The sequence below is a fragment of the Coregonus clupeaformis genome, chromosome 32 (genome assembly GCF_020615455.1).
Source record: "Coregonus clupeaformis isolate EN_2021a chromosome 32, ASM2061545v1, whole genome shotgun sequence".
In the NCBI taxonomy this organism is placed as follows: domain Eukaryota; kingdom Metazoa; phylum Chordata; class Actinopteri; order Salmoniformes; family Salmonidae; genus Coregonus; species Coregonus clupeaformis.
The window spans coordinates 2,155,364-2,173,145 of NC_059223.1; the positions used below are offsets into that span (position 1 = coordinate 2,155,364).

Genomic DNA, 17,782 nt, shown 5'->3' on the forward strand with positions numbered 1-17,782 from the left:
TGCAATTATAGGTACAACTAACCAAGCCCGCTATTTCACTGTCTCACACTGTTCTGTTGAAGTAATAAAGAGAGAGAGAGAGAGAGAGAGAGAGAGAGAGAGAGAGAGAGAGAGAGAGAGAGAGAGAGAGAGAGAGAGAGAGAGAGAGAGAGAGAGAGAGAGACAGAGACAGAGAGAGAGAGACAGAGAGAGAGAGAGAGAGAGAGAGAGAGAGAGAGAGAGAGAGAGAGAGAGAGAGAGAGAGAGAGAGAGAGAGAGAGAGAGAGAGAGAGAGAGAGAGAGAGGGAGTTATAACGCCACTTGAGAAGGTTCAACATAAGTTTAGTCTAATTCTGCAGAAATTCAACATAAGTGAGTGAATATCTAGATATCTATAGGTCTCTGGATAGCAGGCAGCCATCCCACCTCTGCTCACTTTCATTCAGTTGGAGCATCTATCCACATTCCAAAACATATCTTGTAGCCTATCGCTGTAGTCATAATGAATCAAAATCTCCTTACCAGAAATTATCATTTTAAACTGAGGGCCATATATGATCATAACTTGTATTTTTACAACTGTTTTTGCTTTGAAGCAAATTGAATGACATACCTTTATCCCATTTAGTGAAAATTACAGACAGAATCATTGTGTACAACCGCGACCCCTAACGTCAGATATCTGAAACTGCCAATGAAATAAATATTCGATTTCATTGGCCATTGCCTTTCTCATCGGGGCCTCTCATTGGTTCATCAATTCTCCACCCTCTCATACTGTCTCGCGGTGTCAGAGTGGTAGCAGTGAGAAGCAGATGCGGGATTGTGTGTTCACATTAAATGTTGCGCGAAGGTAAGGCAGGCTGCCTCTGAAAATAAACATTCATTGGAGAAGCTAGCTATCTACCTAACCTATACGCAAGTCATTGATTTCAGCATCCCTGGATATTCAGCACGTTATCTGAACAGGACATTTATTGAGCTTCGTCGCAGGTAAGTCACACGTTTTTCAGCTTTCTCCAATGTTCATTCTTGCCCATGCAATGCTAACACGTCTGTTTGCAATAATTTCCCATTCTCCACATACACAGCCAGCTGCTAGTTAGGACAACCTTCATATGAAGTGCCTAGTTCAGATTGTATAGAGACATTGCAATGCAAGAAATTCGAAACTGCCTCTTATTTTCCTTACTAGCTTGTTTGCTAGCTAGGTAGCTATCATTGCATTTGATAGGATGCATTAAAGTTACATGTACAAGTTAGCTAGCCAGCTAGCTCGCTAGCTAACGTTACAGTAGTGGACTAGCCAGCAACGTTAGCTTCTTCTTGCGTACAAACTTGTACAGCCACTGCAGGTAACGTTAGCTATATGTTTTGCAAGTTGCACAAAACCATTAACTAGCTAACTGTTATGTTGTTCAGTGTAAAGGTATTTTAAAAAGGAAAGCCACATTTGGTGTTCATGCACGAGCCCGCTTCATGTTGTCACTCCCTTGACATTCTAGCAAGCTCGTGCTACGTGGCCAGTCTCTCATGCAATCAACTCTGAACTTCTGAGTTTAGCTGAGTAGCTAGCTGACTATTTCTAACTACCAAGATAGGATAGCTCAAGTCTTCATGTTGTACTGTCTGTATAACCCAACCACAATCAACGTAGATGTTACCCTCCTCAGTCCAGTTATAGAGTTTGGCTATGCCACCATCGTATAAAACTAGTCAAATTCATCTAAGGGTCCTCTTTGCATTCACATTGCTAAGTTTAGAAATGAAACAAGATCTTTTCCCAATATTCATTCAATGCACTTTGGGTTTTTACAAAGTGCAGGACAAGCCATTCCATCAGAATATGTTATCGGACAGCTAGATATACCTACTTACATTTTGGACGCTAATAGATTGCATTTAGTTAAAAGATGAGAGATAGTAATTTTAATCAGAAGATACTATTAACATGTAAATATTATTGCTAACAGAATAAATAGCAGAAGAATAAATAATAATAATGCTGTCATTGAAAATGTTACACCCAATGTAGGCTACTGCCATTTGAAGTGCTAGAATTGATTTCGTACCTAGGTTGTGATTCTCACCAAATACAGTATATTATCTTCTCACACTATTCAAACCCCACAGTCAAATGTACATTTTAGTAATTTAGCAGACGCTCTTATCCAAAGCGACTTAGTTAGTGAGTGCATACATTTTCATACTGGCCCCCATGGGAAACGAACCCACAACCCTGTAGCTCAGTTGGTAGAGCATGGCGCTTGCAACGCCAGGGTTGTGGGTTCGTGTCCCACCAGGGGCCAGTATGAAAATTTATGCACTCACTAACTGTAAGTCGCTCTGGATAAGAGTGTCTGCTAAATGACTTAAATGTAAAATGTGTTGCAAGCGCTATGCTCTACCAACTGAGCTACAGGGGACTACACATAAACAGTTTATGAAGCTCTCTTAGCCTATAGATCACATATTGCAAACAAATAATCTGACTTAAACTCAACACATATTTTGGAATTGCTGTGCATTCTTGACAATCACTAATCAATATCCAAAAACAGCAACAACAAAAAATCTGCAAACCTGCACATCATCATCTTCTCTCTTTTGTGGCACCAATGTGAGGGGTTATGTCAGGGGAAAAGGTGTTGCAGTAGTCTAGTGTGAGGGGTTATGTCAGGGGAAAAGGTGTTGCAGTAGTCTAGTGTGAGGGGTTATGACAGGGGAAAAGGTGTTGCAGTAGTCTAGTGTGAGGGGTTATGTCAGGGGAAAAGGTGTTGCAGTAGTCTAGTGTGAGGGGTTATGTCAGGGGAAAAGGTGTTGCAGTAGTCTAGTGTGAGGGGTTATGTCAGGGGAAAAGGTGTTGCAGTAGTCTAGTGTGAGGGGTTATGTCAGGGGAAAAGGTGTTGCAGTAGTCTAGTGTGAGGGGTTATGTCAGGGGAAAAGGTGTTGCAGTAGTCTAGTGTGAGGGGTTATGTCAGAGGAAAAGGTGTTGCAGTAGTCTAGTGTGAGGGGTTATGTCAGAGGAAAAGGTGTTGCAGTAGTCTAGTGTGAGGGGTTATGTCAGGGGAAACGGTGTTGCAGTAGTCTAGTGTGAGGGGTTATGTCAGGGGAAACGGTGTTGCAGTAGTCTAGTGTGTGGGGTTATGTCAGGGGAAAAGGTGTTGCAGTAGTCTAGTGTGAGGGGTTATGTCAGGGGAAAAGGTGTTGCAGTAGTCTAGTGTGTGGGGTTATGACAGGGGAAAAGGTGTTGCAGTAGTCTAGTGTGTGGGGTTATGTCAGGGGAAAAGGTGTTGCAGTAGTCTAGTGTGAGGGGTTATGACAGGGGAAAAGGTGTTGCAGTAGTCTAGTGTGTGGGGTTATGTCAGGGGAAAAGGTGTTGCAGTAGTCTAGTGTGAGGGGTTATGACAGGGGAAAAGGTGTTGCAGTAGTCTAGTGTGAGGGGTTATGGCAGGGGAAAAGGTGTTGCAGTAGTCTAGTGTGTGGGGTTATGTCAGGGGAAAAGGTGTTGCAGTAGTCTAGTGTGAGGGGTTATGTCAGGGGAAAAGGTGTTGCAGTAGTCTAGTGTGAGGGGTTATGTCAGGGGAAAAGGTGTTGCAGTAGTCTAGTGTGAGGGGTTATGTCAGGGGAAACGGTGTTGCAGTAGTCTAGTGTGTGGGGTTATGTCAGGGGAAACGGTGTTGCAGTAGTCTAGTGTGAGGGGTTATGGCAGGGGAAACGGTGTTGCAGTAGTCTAGTGTGAGGGGTTATGGCAGGGGAAACGGTGTTGCAGTAGTCTAGTGTGAGGGGTTATGTCAGGGGAAACGGTGTTGCAGTAGTCTAGTGTGAGGGGTTATGTCAGGGGAAACGGTGTTGCAGTAGTCTAGTGTGTGGTGCCGGAATAATAAACGAACCTGGGGAGCTTTGTGTTCACATTACCCTAAAAAAGTTAACCGAACCGCAGAATTTAAGCGACCCGAGCTCAGGCGAGACCTCTCGAGATGGTCTCAGTTCGGTTCGCTTCGCTTCGTGGGGTCTGGGTTTCTTTGGAGTGTTCACATTGCACAGAAAATCTAGGGAACCTCATTGAGTTCACAAAAATGGTCTGAAAGTTACCAAGTGTGAAAGCACCCTAAAACAGGGGTCTCAAACTCATTTTACTGTATGTTTGGCACCCCTGATCTTAAACGTCTCCCGAGTGGCGCAGTAGCTGTGCCACTAGAGATCCTGGTTCGAATCCAGGCTCTGTCGTAGCCAGCCGCGACCGGGCCCAGCGTCGTCCATGGTAAGGGAGGGAATGGCCGGCAGGGATGTAGCTCAGTTGGTAGAGCATGGCGTTTGCAACGCCAGGGTTGTGGGTTCGATTCCCACGGGGGGCCAGTATGATTTTTTTAAAACTAAAAATAATGTATGCACTCACTAACTGTAAGTCGCTCTGGATAAGAGCGTCTGCTAAATGACTAAAAAAAAATAACAAAGTAATTTAAAATGCCACACACCCCAGTCAATTCTATTCTATCCAGCCTCTTCACCAATTTAAAGGTGGTTCATCCAGCTTCACCTTGTCCTGTCAAACTGTTTCTACAGTCTTGGTATGATACAGTGACTTTTGGGGGCTTTTATGTGCACAGGCTGAGCCCACTTGGCTGTTGAGTGTCTCTGCATCTCTCTGGTCTGAGAAGCAGTCTTTGCTCTGCGGGCTCTAGCCAGCCAAGCTGCACTGCCTTCAGAAAGGATTCACACCCCTTCACTTTTTCCCACATTTTGTGTTACAGCCTGAATTTTAAATGGATTAAATTGAGATTTTGTGTCACTGGCCTACACACACAAGAATTGAAGATTTTTACAAAATAATAATGTGCAAATATTGTACAATCCAGGTGTGCAAAGCTTGTAGACTTACCCAGAAAGACTCAGCTGTAATCACTGCCAAAGGTGATTCTACCATGTATTACATTTTACATTTTAGTCATTTAGCAGGCGCTCTTATCCAGAGCGACTTACAGGAGCAATTAGGGTTAAGTGCCTTGCTTAAGGGCACATCGGCAGATTTTTCACCTAGTCGGCTCGGGGAAACTTTCGGTTACTGTCACAACGCTCTTACCCACTAAGCTACCTGCCGCCTTTATTGCTGTATTGACTCAGACTCAGCTGTAATCGCTGCCAAAGGTGATTCTACCATGTATTGACTCGGGGGGATGGATACTTCTGGAATCAAGATATATCTGTTATATTTCTATTTATTTAAATTTTTTACAAATGTTAGATTTTTTCTTCCATTTTGACATTAGAGTATTTTGGGTCGATCATTGACCAAAAAATGACAGATCCATTTTTATCCCCCCTTGTAACACAAGGGGGTGGGGGGAGTGAATACTTTCTGAAGGCACTGTATATGACAAAAAAAGCCACAGAATGGTTTGGCATTGGCAGTGTGCACTTTTGTCAGTGAGTCAGCGACTGTGATTTGTAGTTGACGTGTCCTTCCAAACCCATTTCAAAGTCCCCTCTTCAATGAGTGTCCTTTATCAGCACATTTTGTCATACTTTCTAGAATGATCCTCTGTGATTGAAGTGCAGAGCTAGCTAGTGCTCAAGGGGAAAGGTGCATCAGTTGCTATTCAGACTTCCAAAGGAGACTCATCAGTGGAAATGCGTTTTCATTCATAAGCACTTTTGAAAAGACCTGAGGCCTACATCTTTTCTTGAAATGTGATGAATAATGGGCACATTGGGTTTAGAGTTTAATTTGAGATTTCTGCTGCAGCCAATGTTCCCTCTAAGCTGCGTGTGTGACCAGTAGCCCCGAGACACGCAGCTTCCTGGGACAGCCGTGCAAAAATATCAGCCCTCAGAGAAGCACGAGATTGAACTTCACTTTCTAGAGCAGTGGTCACCAACCCGTCGATCGCAATCGACTGGTCGATCTCCAAGGCGTTACCTAGTTGATCGTCAAACATTTCTGTAAAAACCAAACGATAAAGCCTTGTGTTCCTATGTTTTATTTATTTGTCTCCTGCTGTTGGCGGTAGGTGCACCCGATTCAACTGCCCTGCCGCCAGGTAGGCCAACTGTTGCCATTTTGACCCACTTCATGTGTCTGAAGGTACAAACTCTGCCTTCCCGGCGGGCCCAGAGAGCAAATCAAGTTCACTATAGGCCTACCGCTGGCCAATCGGATGGCTCAGATGACTGTGTCTGCAGTAACGTAGCATACATTAAAGAAAGCTACAGCAAAGTTGATACTGTGAGATTTCAAAACGTTTAAAACCGTGACTAGAGAGAGACTCAACGAATAGAGCAAAGAGCTGCTGTTTCTATGAGTGAGTTCATGTTTAAGTTCTTACTCAGCGCTCTCAACACTTTGTATTCAACACTTTTATCAGCCATAAAATGCACGTTCTTCCTATTTCCACTCAGCGCTACAACAAGCACTGCAGCAGTAATGAATCTATAGGCTTGCGTTGTTATTATTAGTGGCTTGGGTCTTTTTTAATATCTAGGAATATTTCACTTTCTCTGTTCATAGGAGTAACAACATGAATTTGTGCATGAGGCAGAAATAATGCGGTGCGACTCGAGTTTCGCCATCAGCTTTTTGGTCAGTGTCAGTGGAGGAAAGGGAGAGCAGAGGGATGTTGAGAGGCAGTGGAGGAAAGGGAGAGCAGAGGGATGTTGAGAGGCAGTGGAGGAAAGGGAGAGCAGAGGGATGTTGAGAGGCAGTGGAGGAAAGGGAGAGCAGAGGGATGTTGAGAGGCAGTGGAGGAAAGGGAGAGCAGAGAGATGTTGAGAGGCAGTGGAGGAAAGGGAGAGCAGAGGGATGTTGAGAGGCAGTGGAGGAAAGGGAGAGCAGAGGGATGTTGAGAGGCAGTGGAGGAAAGGGAGAGCGGAGGGATGTTGAGAGGCAGTGGAGGAAAGGGAGAGCAGAGGGATGTTGAGAGGCAGTGGAGGAAAGGGAGAGCAGAGGGATGTTGAGGAGGCAGTGGAGGAAAGGGAGAGCAGAGGGATGTTGAGGTGGACCATCAGTCTGCTGCGCTCTCCCTCCGCTGAGACTGACCATCAGATGCAGGCAGCATCAGCCCAGTACAATACAAAGCTAATGATTTAACTGTATGCTCACTCAGCTGTGCCTCACAAGTAATACAACAACGGATCTATTAGTGGTGTGGTCATATAGCCTACCTCAAATTTTAAAATATAATTGTAACAATGCATTGGCAACAAAGACAATTAGCGGTGATAATGTGTTGGGCCTATTATTTACTGAACAAACCTCATTGCTGCTGTTTTTAATTGGTTAATGTTGAATAGGCTTACATTTTTTAAGTCATGGTAAAAAAATAATCTGAGCGGTAGATCTCTGCTTGCATTTTGACTCCGTGATCTGGACTCAGAAAAGGTTGGTGACCACTGTTCTAGAGTTCTCCCTGTTAACACTATCAACGCTTCCCTTTTACTGTGGCAATTGTGATCGAATCAACGCTATATTAGCCACTTTCAATGCAACATGCCGAAACAAAATGAATTTGCTGTAGGCAGAACGCATCGGAGTAGGATTCTATTGCATTGACAGGCACTACACAGCCAGTACTCTACACAGACCAGTGCGGCATAAACGACCAGAGCTGCAGTAGGCCTATACACATAGACCATTACCATATATGGATCTGTGCCATTTACTTTGAACTGGACTGTGTTTACAGCATGGCCGGTCGTGAGTAGATGCGCTTGTTTTGAGATCAAAGTGAGAGCTGCGTGTAGCCACGTGTGCACATTTTGTTCATATCCGTTGCTAGTTAGTGAGATATTAGCCCAGTTATAGATCATTTGTAGTCAGCAATAGGGGAGTGACTGCTACTGTAGGCTCAATGATGGAACAGCTATTTCCATTTAAAAATGTTATGGGATGCATTTTCCTCCATTGTTTTTGATGGTAGTCCACTCTGGTAGGCCTACATTATGATCAAATAGCCACAGTAGCCCACTTGGCCACTGTTAAAACTGTAACTTCAAGTAGGTACAGCCTCAGTGTTCACAGGAAACAGCCTCAGTGTTCACAGTAAACGTGCTGGAAGTTGCACAGAATTTTCACAACGTTCAAGTTTGCGCTCAGCAGACCCGAAATTTGCTCAGTGCTGGAAGAAAATGAGAGGGAACGTTGGCTGCAGCCCTGTCTAGTTTGCAGTGTTGTCTGATCAGGTCACTCCACCTCGGCAGTTTACAGGGCTTGCTGCCCCAGCAGTTTACAGGGCTTGCTGCCCCAGCAGTTTACAGGGCTTGCTGCAGCTGCTTCCCCTTCGGGTCAGGCATGGCTTTAGAAAGAATTTGCCTGAATAAAATACGTAGGCCTTTCCCCTCATTGCTTAATCATGTCCTGTCTGAAACGTGAATATGGAAAGATCTGCCTGTCTCGACAGGAGCTGGATAGTCAACCACAGCTGTTTTCCTTAGCAGGTGTCTGAAAGCTTTGCTGTTTCAGTGGAATGAACTTCTGGACCACGTTGGTCTCAGTGGATATTGTTTCTTACAAGAAGTCTTCCAACTCTTATGCATGGTGCTAATTCTCTGGAGCCTGGCACCACCTCTCAGTGAGGGCTTACAATACGTTGGATGTTGCACACACTGAATTGTAATTCCTGCATTAGTTATTTATTTAGAAACAAATGCATTTACAGCTTTGATTAATGCAGCATCAGTGCTTAGTTTATTCAACAGTAATCTTTAGTTCTAGGGCAAGTGTTCAGGTAATTCCAAAGCTTTTTTTCCTATGTGTCTCTCAAAGTGCTATGTGAAGTAGACTTGTATTAAAGGGGCATACGCTGGAGAGGCAGGTGCTGATTGCAGGCAGAGGATCCTGCTACTGCTCCAATCAGCTGCTGGAGCCATCTCTTTCATCAAGGGGCTCAGCTTCGATCGCGTCAGGGCAAAACGCTGGGAACACATGGGCCTTTTGATGTGCTTCAGTGAACCGAAAAGTCGTGTTTGGGCAGTGTAGGTGAGGCTAGCTAGGACTACATCAGGCCCAATGCTCAAGGCCTGGCCTGTGGTCATGCTATTCAGACTACTTGAACTTGATTAGGCTAAGTAGGTGGTTAATGCCCCCAGTGTCTTGAACAGATGTGTGAAAATCAACATTAGCCGGAGCTCTAGGGTACAGGCGTGAGGAACCTAGGTTCTGTAGGCTAAATGGTGTGGGGGAATGCAGTGTTCAGGGAAATGTTGGGGTCTCTAATTTGCATGATTAACTCAATTAGTTCTGGTTTTGAACAAGCTTGTGCAACATTTTGTTATCTCAGCTTACCACCCTATTCTATTGGGAGCAGTTATCATCTTGGCTAAATTAATGAATGATAAGTTGGGGTAATTATCAGACTGTCAAAAAGTAGGGTAATTATTGTGTGTGTGTGAGGCTTTTGTATCAGTTGCATTGCATTAGCCTAAAGTGAGACGGTACGGTCTAGCTTCCTGCCACAGATATACACATTTCTTCTGTTTTTTCCCCTTTTATTGTTTGAAGGAGTCTTGGGAGTTCAACTTCCTGTTCCAGAGCTTTGGAAAGCTACCCTCAACAATGGGCCGCTTTTATGAGCTTTGAAATATTCCAGCTGAAGAAATTGTCTTAAAGGAATGATAACATTTCTGCGCTCTGAGGAGATGCCATTGTCTCTGGGGTTTTTGCCTTCTGCACATCAAAGCGGAGTTCTAAAGCAAGACTGAGTGGTTTTATGACACTTGTTTGGCTTTGTCCTGCCCTGTAGCAGTTTGCTGGGAGGTTATCAGAGGTGGGGCATCTGGGCCCAGGCAAAGAGGCAGATGGCCACTCTGTGCTGCTCATCCCCTGCTGGAGCACACTAGGAAATCCTCTTTAACTGTCTTTTTATGTCCTCTTTGGATGTGGCAGTGCTTGAACCTCTCCCCTCCTGTTTTCTGGCTAAATTGCGTTTCAAGGACCCACGACCATGTTAACTCTTGCTCTTAACAAATTGTTCCATCGGCTTGTTTTCAGTAAGGCTTACCTACACGGTGTCCACCCTAAGTCATTGTCGTCAGTGACAAGTGTATCTAGGAAACAACCAAAACATTATTCAAGCATAATACAACTTAGTATGCTGCAGTGGTTTAAATATCCCATTTTAACAAGTAAACTTTCTCAGTAATGTATTTATGAAATTATTGAATTAACCCAAATCTCTTGGAATATAAAAAGTTCCCCAGTCAAGGCTGTGAGTCTTTTTAGGGCAAGTCTTTTGAAAACTGTACGAATAATTTGAGAAATGGGCCTAGTCCTAGCCTCTGTGTGGCCTAATAATGGCTGCATTATGCTCAAAGATGATGCAGCATTTTTGCTAACATTCCTAAATCGCTTTCTTATTGTCAAGGTTGTATGGAAAATGTGAGTTGTAGCTGTAATGAGTGGCTCATTAGACTTCTGACTTCGTAATTAGAATACCCATAGCCTACACACAAACTCATCAGCCACCCTGCTTCCAAGAGCGACAAGTTTACAACCAATGAAACCAACCCGGTCCACGCATAATTAGCACTTAGCAGTTTGTCTTGATAATCGCGAGTCTCACCTGCATTGCCTTGATAAGATGCAGAACTTTCCCTCCCTCTCTCCTTTATTAACTTTTGCTAAAGCTTCAGGGAGTCTGCCAAAGCCCACCGAGTGCTTTGATTAAGAGGCATATGATATTTCAGTGGACTAATTACACTGGAAGGTACTAGGGGAATTTTGAATAGGGAGTTTGGCTGAGAACAGGTCTCGAGCACAAAGGAAGCTGAAGTGAAATGGGGTGAAGTAAATTGGCCTTCACTGATTTCAGATAACAAAGCCTTTTTCGCTGTCTTTTTGTTTTACTGCAGCATTTCTCTCTTAATGAGCATCCGTAGGAGTCTTCATGTCATTTCAACAAGCCATGACACCCACCATTTGACCATACAATTTATTTTCATCATGAGCAAAAGCCATTGGCTCTCTACCTAAAGTTGCAAATAGAATGTTGTGAACCATTAAATAAACATGAGACCAGTGACATTTATAAAGGGGTGTGGCAGTAGCAGGAACAGCGACATCTAGTGGGCAAGACCTGGTACTTTCACACTTTTATGGTAAATTAATGCAAGCGACTTCAATGGCTAATTTATCTGAACAGGGAAAAACCATCACCAGGTTCACAGGGAATACATTAGATAGTATGACGAAACAATTCTCCAAGCCGTAGCTCCATACTACTTGTCAGACATAGAGAACTGATACTGGTTGTTGGGTTGGGATTGGCATATGTGGGTCCAAGGTTGGCTTTTGACCATTTTATTGGATTCCTCATTACTTATTTATGTTAGGTACTATATTTATTGAAGATTAAATAAATCCTATACATTTAAAAGGACCAATTTGGGTGCAATCAATTTAGCTTAATTTCTCAGACCAAATTATATTTCAACCAAATAATGTTTCAGGAGTGCTAATCTTATTTCTAACTACAGAAACAATTTCAGCACAATCTGAGACGGTGGGTGTCATTCCTCTTTCTTGTGCTTTTTGAGGTGGAACAACCTGTAGCCATCTTGAAAGTATGAAAATGTATGCACTCAAACTGTAAGTCGCTCTGAATAAGAGCGTCTGCTAAATGACTAAAATGTAAAATGAAAGGAGATTTGGAAAAAGTAGGAATACGACTCTTGGTAAGACTGTGGGCCTATTCAGGCCTGGCCAACTTGCTGGACCTCATTTGGTTGCCTCAGGACCTCTGTACTCTAAAATGGCAGGCCACTGGCCTGTTCCGCGGCCGCCTTTTATATAGGCTCACTGTCTATCAGTCTGCCTATTAGTGTCTGGTTATCTGCCCCAATGCTTCAGTCACTTGAGTCGGCTCATCGAGGGGGTTTAGTCTCTGATACCGGGAGTGGAGCGTTAAAAGCCAGGCGACCCATCGAGACTAATAGTAGTGTAATGCTGGAAGGCCCTGCCCTACTTTGGCTCCTAGCTGGACACTTCCTGCAGCCTGCAGCCCTCCGGCACACAAGTCACTCCGGTCATTTGGATGGCTGTGACGCCTAGGATTATTGGCTAACTAACATTGCTGTCAGCAAGGCAGCTAAGACGGATCATCCAACTGTGCTTTATTCAGCCCCGCCATTAAAGTTCAACACAGTTGTGCTAAAACAAACGTGGAAAGTTCTGTACTACCTTGCAAGAACAGAAAGGAGCCATGAATATAAAGCACTCGAATGGATTGGAGACATTTTAGAGATCGATAAATCCTGAAAGCCAGCAAAGGTTAACGGTAACCCTTGCAATCAATATGCTGCCGGTGTTGCCGGTTTCAAAAGGGCAACGTAGACAAACGTAGGGTTAACGGGGCAAAGTTTACCCAGTTCTTGAGGAGTGAATACTTTTTGAAGGGTGTGGAATTTAGCAAGAGGCGAGATCTGTTTGCTGTGGATGGTTTCCGTAAGAGTTCCCCGGTCAGTTCATTTGTTGCGTCACAATGGGGGTGACACAATCCATATTGGTAGTTCATTTGATGCCTCTCCCAGACACATGGCTCCAGTTTCCAATAGCGAATGGAACAGCACTTAACAAATACACAGCTAATGCAGAAAAGACCAGGATAAATCTGGCAAAGTGCTGCTCATGATGTCTCCAGTGTGCTCCGTTTTAACTGACGCGTACAAGCCTGCTTTCAAACTGTGGAAGTTACTCCGATGTCTTGATTTTCAAGTGTGCATGGATGACTCCAAATCTCGCCACTTCAATGTACAATGGTCTTTCTGTTGAGGCCCTTTTGCTTTAGGGCCACTTTGTCACCCCGGAACGACAGCAGAGCTTCTGGGAGCCGAGAGTTGTCAGGAAGGGCTATTATTGCCTCATCTGAGAGAAAATATGGGCTTGAGAAACTAGACACTTCTGTTTTCTGAGTAGTCCATGGACATTCGTATCACATTTTAATGTGTGATTCATGCAGTTTAACATTTTGAACAGGTCTTGGTGATTTTTAAAAATGGGGCTGATGATGACATTGTGCGACATCGCATGGTCAGCTGATTCAGTGTCATGGTGACCATGCATCATTGAGAGCCTCATTTAATTCTAACAGCTGTCCAATAATTTCTGTATCTTTTGTACTGAATGGTTCCTTTTATAACAGTGCTGTATGTTGTCTTCCTAAATATTACCATGGAGTAACCTAAATGTGGACATTACTCATTTTGGTATCATCATGGGTCTTGGTGATATACAAACATCACTTGTTTTCCTAATGCCATGTTTTCCTGATTGAGTACTGGCTCTTGGAAATGTGGTGTCACTGTCACCACTGTCATCGTCTGTAGGGGTTAGCCTCTGTTGGACTGTCAGCCTGACAGTTAACCTAATCGCTGGGGTCCCTCAGGGCACCGTTGACCATGGCCCAGTTCACAGACCTTAAACTGACCATGGCCCAGTTCACAGACCTAAGCCAGACGGCACTAATGCTCCCTGACCCGGGGTGCCCTAATCCTCAGACTGCCTCCCCTTAACACCCTTCCCAAAAATACCACGTCCCGGCAGCCCCATAAAAAATCCCTGGTATCCCCATCAACAAAGGGCTGGGTTCAGCACCCCGGCACCAAGACCAACAGATATGGAGTTGTGCTCCCATCCTATTATTCACTGTACGCTCATTATGGCCAGTAGTGAATGGAGGGGGCTTTTAGAAAAATGTATTTTCTGCCTTCGGGGCCAGACTCCCTGGTCCATGGCAGTGTTTGTGCAATAGCCAGAATGTCCAGACAGGCTCACCGGGACTAAGGTGGGGGGGGCTCTCTCTGAGGACTGGAAAGATCTGGTTGGCTGCTGCTGCTGAGCCAATGGAAAGATTGCAGTCCTCCCTGCTTTCCTGTGGTCTGCGCACAATGACACACACACACACACTGGGGTGTTGTCCTGTGGAGTCCCACCGCTGCCTTGCCAGGATAGTCCTCTCAGGCGCTGACACCATCTATGTTTAGTAGTCCATGGAGCCCGTTCAGCTGAGTGTATAGAGGAGGGGTGTTCCGGAGTGGCATCAGAGGTCCATTTGACCCTCATGTCATACTAGAGCCTTCACTTTGTTTTCACTCCATTTTGATTTCCATTTTCTAATGTCTTTCTGTTGTTCAAACAATGATGGGAGAATAGATTGAAGGAAAAAACCGTTGTTGGCATTAAGTGGAAAACCATGTTTGTCTTGCCTGTCCTTGGTATTGTTGCTATTTTGACAACTGTGGCAATGGGAATAGGTCTAGGCAACAGCCAATGGGAGGAGTAGCTCGAGGCAACAGCCAATGGGAGGAGTAGCTCGAGTCAACAGCCAATGGGAGGAGTAGCTCGAGGCAACAGCCAAGTAGGTGTAGACCTACACATGTTCCATCGTTCTCTATTCATGCTCAGATTAAAGCGATAACTGGACAGCCAGCACAGAAATGGAAAAAGAAAAGCTTTCATTGTCATTTGAAATGGTCTCCATGTCAATGTTGCCTGTTATCTTGTAAAACGACAACCATGGCAACACGTGGAAACAGTAGGCTATCTGTAAATGGCTGCTGTCAGCCCATTGAGTGTTGAGGCAGGTGTCTGGAGAGGTCGTGCATGGTAGCTCAGTTGGTAGAGCATGGCGTTTGCAATGCCAGGGTTGTGGGTTCGATTCCCACGGGGGGCCAGTATGAAAATGTATGCACTCACTAACTGTAAGTCGCTCTGGATAAGAGCGTCTGCTAAATGTCTAAAATGTAAAATGTAGGGATGTGAACGTTAAAAACATTTAAACGAAATTGAGACCCTTAACGGTACGTTTAAATAAATAAAAAACGTAGATGCAGAAAGTAAACGGCATAGTCGGTCAAGAGCATTGAAGTGAGAGGCTCAACTTCTCTCCTTTTTTGGTGCCTTGGCTACCATGCTGTGAACAGAGAGCGAAGTGTTGCATCTCGCTCATCTCAATATCCTAGCCTATTCATTGATGGGTCCTGCTTTACAGACGTTGTGAGACATTGCAAGCCAAGAAATTGTGAGCTACAGCATTGCGAGATAAAGCTTTTGATTGCTGATAGCTAGCCTGGTGGCCGACTTGCTTATACTGTGTCCCTCCCCTCTCTCTCCGTCCAAGTCAAAAACAATTTATCTTAATAAAATGTGATTTTAAACCTAATCCTAACCTTAACCACACTGCTAGCCTAACCTCAGCAAAGTCCTGTATGGCAATACTTTGAGAAGTTAAATGAGAAGGAAATGCTAATTTTGTGAGGTGGAATTGAGGTACAGGTAATGGTAGTACAGGTTCAATGCTTAACCATCTTAAAGGAAGAGACCCCAAAAATGTTAAGTTAAGAATTATTTTCCATTTGTCACATCCCTAGTGCATGGTAGCGATAGCAACAGATCCTCCCCAGTCGTACATGGTAGCGGTAGCGACAGATCCTCCCCAGTCGTACATGGTAGCGATAGCGACAGATCCTCCCCAGTCATACATGGTAGCGATAGCGACAGATCCTCCCCAGTCGTACATGGTAGCGATAGCGACAGATCCTCCCCAGTCGTACATGGTAGCGATAGCGACAGATCCTCCCCAGTCGTACATGGTAGCGATAGCAACAGATCCTTCCCAGTCGTACATGGTAGCGATAGCGACAGATCCTCCCCAGTCGTACATGGTAGCGATAGCGACAGATCCTCCCCAGTCGTACATGGTAGCGATAGCGACAGATCCTCCCCAGTCGTACATGGTAGCGATAGCAACAGATCCTTCCCAGTCGTACATGGTAGCGATAGCGACAGATCCTCCCCAGTCGTACATGGTAGCGATAGTGACAGATCCTCCCCAGTCGTACATGGTAGCGATAGCGACAGATCCTCCCCAGTCGTACATGGTAGCGGTAGCGACAGATCCTCCCCAGTCGTACATGGTAGCGATAGCGACAGATCCTCCCCAGTCGTACATGGTAGTGATAGCAACAGATCCTCCCCAGTCGTACATGGTAGCGATAGCGACAGATCCTCCCCAGTCGTACATGGTAGTGATAGCAACAGATCCTCCCCAGTCGTACATGGTAGCGATAGCAACAGATCCTCCCCAGGCCTTTAGCTCACTTACATATTTATATTACATATTTACATTTTAGCAGACGCTCTTATCCAGAGCGACTTAGTTAGTGAGTGCATACATTTTTCATACTGGCCCCCCGTCGGGAATCGAACCCACAACCCTGGCGTTGCAAGCGCCATGCTCTACCAACTGAGCCACAGGAGGCCAACTGAGTCACTTCCTGCCACCAGGAACTCCTGCCTCGACCTTAAGCACCCTCCAAGCAGCAGGTTGTCAGGGGCGATGTGTAAACACCTCCAGTCATCCAGAAACAACGTGGAAGAGTGCTTATGCCTAAACCACATGACTCCTCACCCCAGCAGATATAGCCTTGTGATCCACACACACGCTGTCTAGTAGCCTATAGGTGCCCATGTTTACTTAAATCCGTAACAGAATGCTAAACATCCTGGGAAGCCATCACTGATTGTAAACATTGCTTAGTGTCTTGTGTTTAATATCCTTGGATTAACTTTATTTGACATGTAGGCCTATGTTTAATGACATTGCTCAATATCTCACCCAAGTGTTAGGCTTGTCATTATCAGACGATTGTGTTGGTGTTATTTGCAGCGATGCCTTGATGTTTCTCCTAAGCAAGGAAAGTGCTTATGCAAATATGACCAGTGTCATGGGAAGGACAGCGGTAGGGCTTTGAAATGGCTTCGTAAGTATGAATAACGACGCAATTATTTTTCATCCAGTTGATAACACATGGAGCCAGTATAATAAAATGTCCCTGGGCAGCCATTTTCCCTCCACCATCATGAGCGCCACCCACTCCTACCGTCGAGTCTGAAATGATGCCTCGTTAAATAGTTCTAATAGCTGCCTTTACAAGCCAGAGCCTGGAGTTATCTACCCCCCCCGCCCCCAAACGGGCTGTCTCTCTCAGACTTACTCCTCTCCCAGAACAAAAAGCACTTCCCTCCATAGATGCCTCAAGCGACACACACATATGATTGGGCTTGCAAATTAAGTTTTCCCCTTTCGACAAATAAGCGCAACCTTGGCCCTGGAGACCCGGTAAGTCTGTTTTCTTTGGCCGGGGACAGGCCAGCTCCTCCATCTTCAGCACTTCCATCGCGTTCTCCACAATGGCCTCTCGGCTCAACAGCCTTTGAGGCGAGGGGGTCCCCATACTGATGAAGCACTTTGTGGTCGAAAGATTCACCGTTTTGTCATCCGATTGATGCAGAGCACACAGAGGGATGGAACCGAACCAATCAGCCGGTCAGCTTTACACCTTTACTCGTCTTCTATGTGGTGTGGGGATCGCACCTTCTAAAACGTTCAGTCTTTTGGTACTGGGGGACTTCAATTAACTGTATTGTTCCACAGTAGACTCTAGCCTGCTATAGACAGGTTAGGGAAAGGGTGATACCTAGTCAGTTGTACAACTGAATGCATTCAACTGAAATGTGTCTTCCTCATTTAACCCAACCCCTCTGAATCAGAGAGGCTGCCTTAATCGACATCCACATCTTTGGCGCCCGGGGAATAGTGGTTTAACTGCCTTGCTCAGGGGCAGAATGACAGATTTTTACCTTGTCTGCTCGGGGATTCGATCCAGCAACCTTTGGGTTACTGGCCCATCGCTCCAACCCGCCAGGCTACTTAACTGACAACGTCACGAAAACGAAGTGCACGCTTCAATGGGTGCAGAAGGTGTGTTGTGATTCTGGATGGCTAGCAACAATGACAAGAAGCTGGCATGT

At 45.0% G+C, this 17,782-nt stretch overlaps 1 protein-coding gene across 2 annotated transcripts in view; it reads left to right on the forward strand.

Annotated features, from left to right (window-relative positions):
• Positions 1 to 682: 682 nt before the first annotated feature.
• glceb (glucuronic acid epimerase b) overlaps positions 683 to 17,782 on the forward strand; it is a 75,090-nt gene continuing 57,990 nt past the window's right edge. For both annotated transcript variants that reach the window (XM_045209983.1, XM_041859525.2), the window contains exon 1: positions 683 to 972. The gene's annotated coding sequence lies outside the window, so the exon portion shown is untranslated. The remainder of the gene's footprint in view (positions 973 to 17,782) is intronic.